This window comes from Mustela nigripes, chromosome 15, assembly GCF_022355385.1.
Source record: "Mustela nigripes isolate SB6536 chromosome 15, MUSNIG.SB6536, whole genome shotgun sequence".
Lineage (NCBI taxonomy): Eukaryota > Metazoa > Chordata > Mammalia > Carnivora > Mustelidae > Mustela > Mustela nigripes.
Window position 1 is genome coordinate 59,555,093 of NC_081571.1, and position 5,973 is coordinate 59,561,065.

The window sequence follows — 5,973 nt, forward strand, 5'->3', positions numbered from 1 at the left end:
TATTAAATATTTGTAGTCTTAAGTAATCAGAAATCATTTTGTATGTTCTACTATCTTCTTTTTTAATGTAACAGTAAATTTTATTCAAATTTCTCAAAATTTATATTCAGTGTATTAAGTGCTTCTAAAACATATGTCACCCTTTATATAATGGTTTTATTTTTTCATCTTTATTTTATAGTTTATTCATCTTGTCTTTGCACAGTTCTTCAGTAGAAGTCAGAGTCCTGAGTTGCCCAGTTAGACCTCTGACCCTTGGGGCACCTGGGTGGCTCAGTGGGTTAAGCCACTGCCTTCGGCTCAGGTCATGATCTCAGGGTCCTGGGATCGAGTCCCACATCGGGCTCTCTGCTCAGCAGGGAGCCTGCTTCCTTCTCTCTCTCTCTGCCTGCCTCTCAGTGTACTTGTAATTTCTCTCTATCAAATAAATAAATAAAATCTTAAAAAAAAAAAAAAGAAACCTCTGACCCAGTTTTCTGATGAAGTTTCCTCTTTCATGGCCAACATCTGGTGTTTAAATGAAAGGCTTTCGGTCTTTTCAATCACTTGCTGATAGGGTGAGACTGCATTGTTACCCATAACCACATGGCCTAACTTAGAATCAGTCTTTGTATGCAGTCTTGCATTCTAATCAAATTGACAATCCACTTTTCAGCTTCTTCCAGAGTCGTGTTCGGTCTGTCTGCCCATGTGTTAAGGCTGATATGCAGGTGGGTGCCACAAAAAGTCTCATATATGAAAAGATAAGCATTTTAATTGAAATTCTCAGGACAAGCCACCAAGAAGTCATTCACAAGAACTGATTCACACTCCTTCAGCTTTTTCCAAGACACGAAGTCTAAGTTAACACATAAGTATTCATCACATTTTGTAATTGGGTCTTTACATGTGTAAAACTCTGTTGAATGACTTTAACCAGATCTTTTAGTACTTGCTGGCGTTTTCAAACATCTTTGTTTGAAATGATGGATGTATCAAAACAATGCAGAATATGTGGACACATTGTCGGAATTGCATTATGATATGGTGGCTGGTAAAGGAAGAGATCAGTAATGTTATTATGCCCTTTGAGGTGGGTGAAGAAAAAACACAGAGGCAGTGGATTGGCCATGTTTACTGCTGAAAAGATTGAAGTGGAGAACTCACAGATTTATTCTATATTTAACCATAATAGCTCTTCCATAGCTGCATCCCGGTTCTATGCTAAGATTTCAGAGGCCATTTTTTCCGAGTAAAAGCAAAGTGTTTCTGTCTGTCGTTGGAATCAACACAATCAAGAAGTAAAGATTCTGCTACTCCAGAGTGATTCCCACATTCATATTGGAATTCTGCCTATCTTTAGAGTGTATCTAAATATTCCTTCCTAAAACCACACCTGTCCAGCAGGTAGGTAGTCGAACAGTATCTGTCCATCTCTGGTTGACTGCATCTGCCTTGTAGGTTCTGGATCTTCAGATGTTTTCACAATTGGTTCCATTTGCCTGAAGCTGTTTCAGTTTTGCAACAACTGTGGTACTTTTTTCATTCAAAACATGTGGAGCATCATCAATATCAAGGTTTTTTTTATACATCCATAGCAAACTTGACCATGTTGGTATCACTAAGAAGATCCAATTTTCTTTGTAATAATTATTTTTCATTATATATCCCTTTATGGAGAAAAACTTAAGCGGTGGAAAGAGTAGATGCCAATCCAAAAAGTATATGATGGAAATAGTCAAGTACTCCACCATCTCACCAAAGCCAAAGTTTTTACTACCTTCTTGACATAGGCACAGGAAAGATTTACAAATTCAACAATCTAAAATAATTTTTATTTACAGTGGAGGACGGACTTTAAGGTGACCTTCATGATCATAATCTCTGTTTCCTGGTGTTCACACTCTTGTATTAATCTTTCCCCTTCAGAGCAGGAAGACATGTGACTTGATGTAAACAATAAAATATTGCAAAGGTGATAAGATGTCTGTGGTTGTATTACAAAAGATTGCCAAGGCTGTAGTACCCATCTGGCTAGTATCTCTCTCTCTTGCTCTCACTCTCTCTCTTGCTTCCCATCTCCCTCTCCCTTTGTCTTCCCATTACTGGTTTTGAAGTGTCAAGCTGCCATATGTCTTATAGCTATAGGAAAATTAATTATTCCAACAACCTGAGAAAGCTCAGAAGTGAATTTCTTACCATTTCAGCATCCGAAAAAGAAGGCAGTGTGGCTAATGATTTGATTGCAGCTTTATGAGCCCTGAAGAAGATAACCGGTTAAATCTTGCTTGGACTCCTGAGCCACAAAAACTGTGAAATAATAAATGTGTGTTTTAAACTGCTACATTTATGGTAATTTATTACATAGCCATAAAATGAATACACCGATAAATGCTACTTTTTTAGTTTTTCTATTTTACTTATTAACATCATTATACATTCTTTTATGTAGGCTCAAAACATGTCACCATATTTTTTTCTTTTCCACAATTACCAATAATATCCAGTCATATGGTAAACCCGATCTGCTGCATCTTAGTGATATTATTCCCCTGACCATCCAATCAAGTAATAGAATATTTCCATAAATATGCATATATCTATTCACTTATTCTCCCCCCAATCCTAGAAAAACAATATGATTTCAATCATCATAGATTAACTTTACTTTTAAAACTTAAACTTTTGTGTCTGACTTTTTTCACTCAGTATGTTTTTGAGATTCACCCTATGTTATACGCAGATCATTTTCTTTATTCATTCACTCATTGATAGATTTTGTGTTATTTACAGGTTTAGACTAATGTAGATAAAACTTCCTTAGTTGACATGTGTTTTCATTACCCCTGGCACTATATCTAGGAATAAAATGGATGAATCACAGGCTAAGATAAATAACTTAACAAAGCAGGGCATCTGGATGCCCGAGTTGGTTAAGTTACTGACTCTTGATTTGGGCTTAGGTCATTATCTCAGGGCTGTGAGATCAAGCCCCAAGTCAGGCTCTGTGGTCAGCAGAGAGAGTCTGCTTCTCTCCCACTTCCTCTGCTCCTCCCCTCATGTGCCCTCAGGCATACACTCTCTCTCTGTAAAAATAAATAAACAAAATATTAAAACAAACAAACTCCTGACATATCATTTTATAAAAATAATATAATATTTTGCACAACCAGAAATAAATACAAGTTCTAAGTACAACCAAATCATGTCATAAATTGATATTGTTCAATTATAGCTATTCTGATGGGGTAAACTGTCTTATTGTAGATGGAATTTATTTCGCTTGTCAAATATAAACTTTCAGGGGCACCTGGGTGGCTCAGTGGGTTAAGCCGCTGCCTTCGGCTCAGGTCATGATCTCAGGGTCCTAGGATTGAGTCCCACATCGGGCTCTCTGCTCAGCAGGGGGCCTGCTTCCCTTCCTCTCTCTCTGCCTGCCTCTCTGCCTATTTGTGATTTCTCTCTGTCAAATAAATAAATAAAATCTTTAAAAATATATATATAAACTTTCAGTAAGTCTGCTGTGCATATCTCTCCTTTGTAGTAGTCAAATACATCCATGCAGAGTCTACCCACATCTTCTACACATGATGGCAATATTCTATGTCTTTATTTCCTTTCCATATATTGCTTATTTTTTCATCCTCATATCAAATTTAAATGAATTATCACACAGCACATTCATGTCTCCTGAGAATTCTTCTTTTGTTGAATGATTAAAGTAAAAATAAATAATTCTGTGTATCATAGTCTTAAAGCAGGGTTTTAGAAGTATCATTCCAAAACCAACAGCATAAGTATAATTTGGGACCATGTGAGAAATGCAAATTATCTGGGTCCTACTGAGTCAGAAACTCTGTGGGCGGGCCAATCAATCTATGTTTTAATAATTCCTCCAGGAAATTCTGATGCCGCTAAAGGTTGAGAGCTTTGTTCCTTTCTAAAAAAATTTATTTATTTATTTGACAGACAGAGATCACAAGCAGGCAGAAAGGCAGGCAGAGAGAGAGGGAGGAAGCAGGCTCCTTGCTGAGCAGAGAGCCCAATGCGGTGCTCGATCCAAGGACCCTGGGGATCATGACCTGAGCCAAAGGCAGAGGCTTTAACCCACTGAGCCACCCAGGCACCCTAGCTTTGCTCCTTTTTAATAAAATTACTGTTTGATATTTTGTGTGGCAGCTTATAAATCTGTTTTATTCAGTAGACTATCAGTTCATTGAAGCTAAGGACTACAGGTTATTCATTTTTGTATCTCTGGTAACACCAAGGACCAAGCTTTACACAGCATAGAAAATCAATGATTGCTTGCTGAATTAAATCATGTTGAAAGGTGAAACAGATTATTATTTTTTCTTTACCAACTGAGTACTGAATAATGACATTTGTTTTAAAATACATGCCCCATGCTTTAATTTTACTTTTAATTTGTCCCTCAAAATAGACAAAAATTAGGAATTTCAAAAGACATGTGTTGATTTGTAATATTTAACTGAGACATTTTAAATACAGAGAAACTAGAAATTTTCTTTCTCCTCATTACTCATTAAGTTTGACTCTCTTGAAAGAGGAGACATCTATATTCAAAGACAGTAGGGATTATTAAGAAATAATTTACTTTCTTTCTGAAAAATAATTATATGTGCTTTTCTTTTGGAGGCAGTAGTTATTGCTTTCCTCTTTGGAATTAATTCTTATGGTTAATCAGGGTTTTGCTGTAGTTATGGTCATCCTCCTCGTTGTTGATTAGTTGGTTTGCAAAAGGAATCTCAATTTATCTGATTATTCACATAGGAGGAATAATTGGCATGCCCTAACTCAGCTGAATGCTCAAGTGTACACTTGTTAACAACTCTCTTCTTTTCCCATTACTATGTGAAGACCATCTTTAAAGGAGCATGATCTGGCTAGAGTTCTAAATTATTATAGTCATACTTCTATTGTCATCTTCCACTACAGGAAAATGTCACAGAATGACCAGAAGGTTTTCTATTTTTCAGGTATAAATGTAGACAAGTGCTAGTCAAAACAGCTTTTAAACTAATTATTTTCACCACACAGCTTTTACATTAATTATTTTCACCACACCACACCTTTAGTTCAGGTCTTCTAGTGCTACATTAATAGGCATGCAGTTCTTTTATTTCTATTTGATTAAAAATATTTATTTATTTATTTACTTACTTACTTACTTATATTGCATGCTGTTCCTTTTAGATGTAAGTTTGCACACAGACTCATACAATGTAAACTTATTGACTCTTCCTATGAATTCTTCCAGGATTATTCTTTGAGATAAAAACTAGGAAAGTGTTTAGTAACAGACCATTTCTGTGTCTGGGTATCATTCAAAAATCTAACTTACTGCCAAGGAATTGTTTTATCATTGGTGATGTCATATGTGACTCATTTTTCTCAAGTTCCTACTTTGGGGAGGGAAAAAAAAAAAAGGAAAATCTGAGCCTAAACTTAGCATCTCACTGGAGGAACCATCCATGGGTATGATGGTATAACTGACTGGCACTAAAAGGTGGTATCCATCAGAGATATAGGTATACAAGGTCATCAGAGACCTACTGGCTTGATACCTACTCAGATAATTCTGCTACAAACAAAATTTTGATAATGCAATCAGTATGTTCTTTATTTGACAAAAAATACTTGGACCCAAATCAACCAATCAATCAATCAAGTGTTTGCATTGCACTTAGTGCTATTGCAATCAAAGTATTCATAATATATTACAATTATTATGATGAACTAAATTTTTAAAGTTTGACATTGTCTACATTTCCACTACAGATAAATCTATTTCTTTCTCTAAATATATGTATATAGATAGATATACATAGATAGATACACATGGATACACTCTTAGTCCTAATGTTAATAAGCCACAAGGGAAATAAATCTGAAATAAGTTTCTTTGTAAACAGTACCCACCAAATATGATAATGTTTACAAATAGGTTCATAAGTCAATCATTTGATAGTTTGT

The 5,973-nt window shown here is 35.6% G+C and overlaps 1 pseudogene; it reads right to left on the minus strand.

The window, feature by feature from the left end:
- Positions 1-209: 209 nt before the first annotated feature.
- LOC132002745 (eukaryotic translation initiation factor 3 subunit E-like) lies at positions 210-1,733 on the minus strand (annotated as a pseudogene).
- Positions 1,734-5,973: the final 4,240 nt, after the last annotated feature.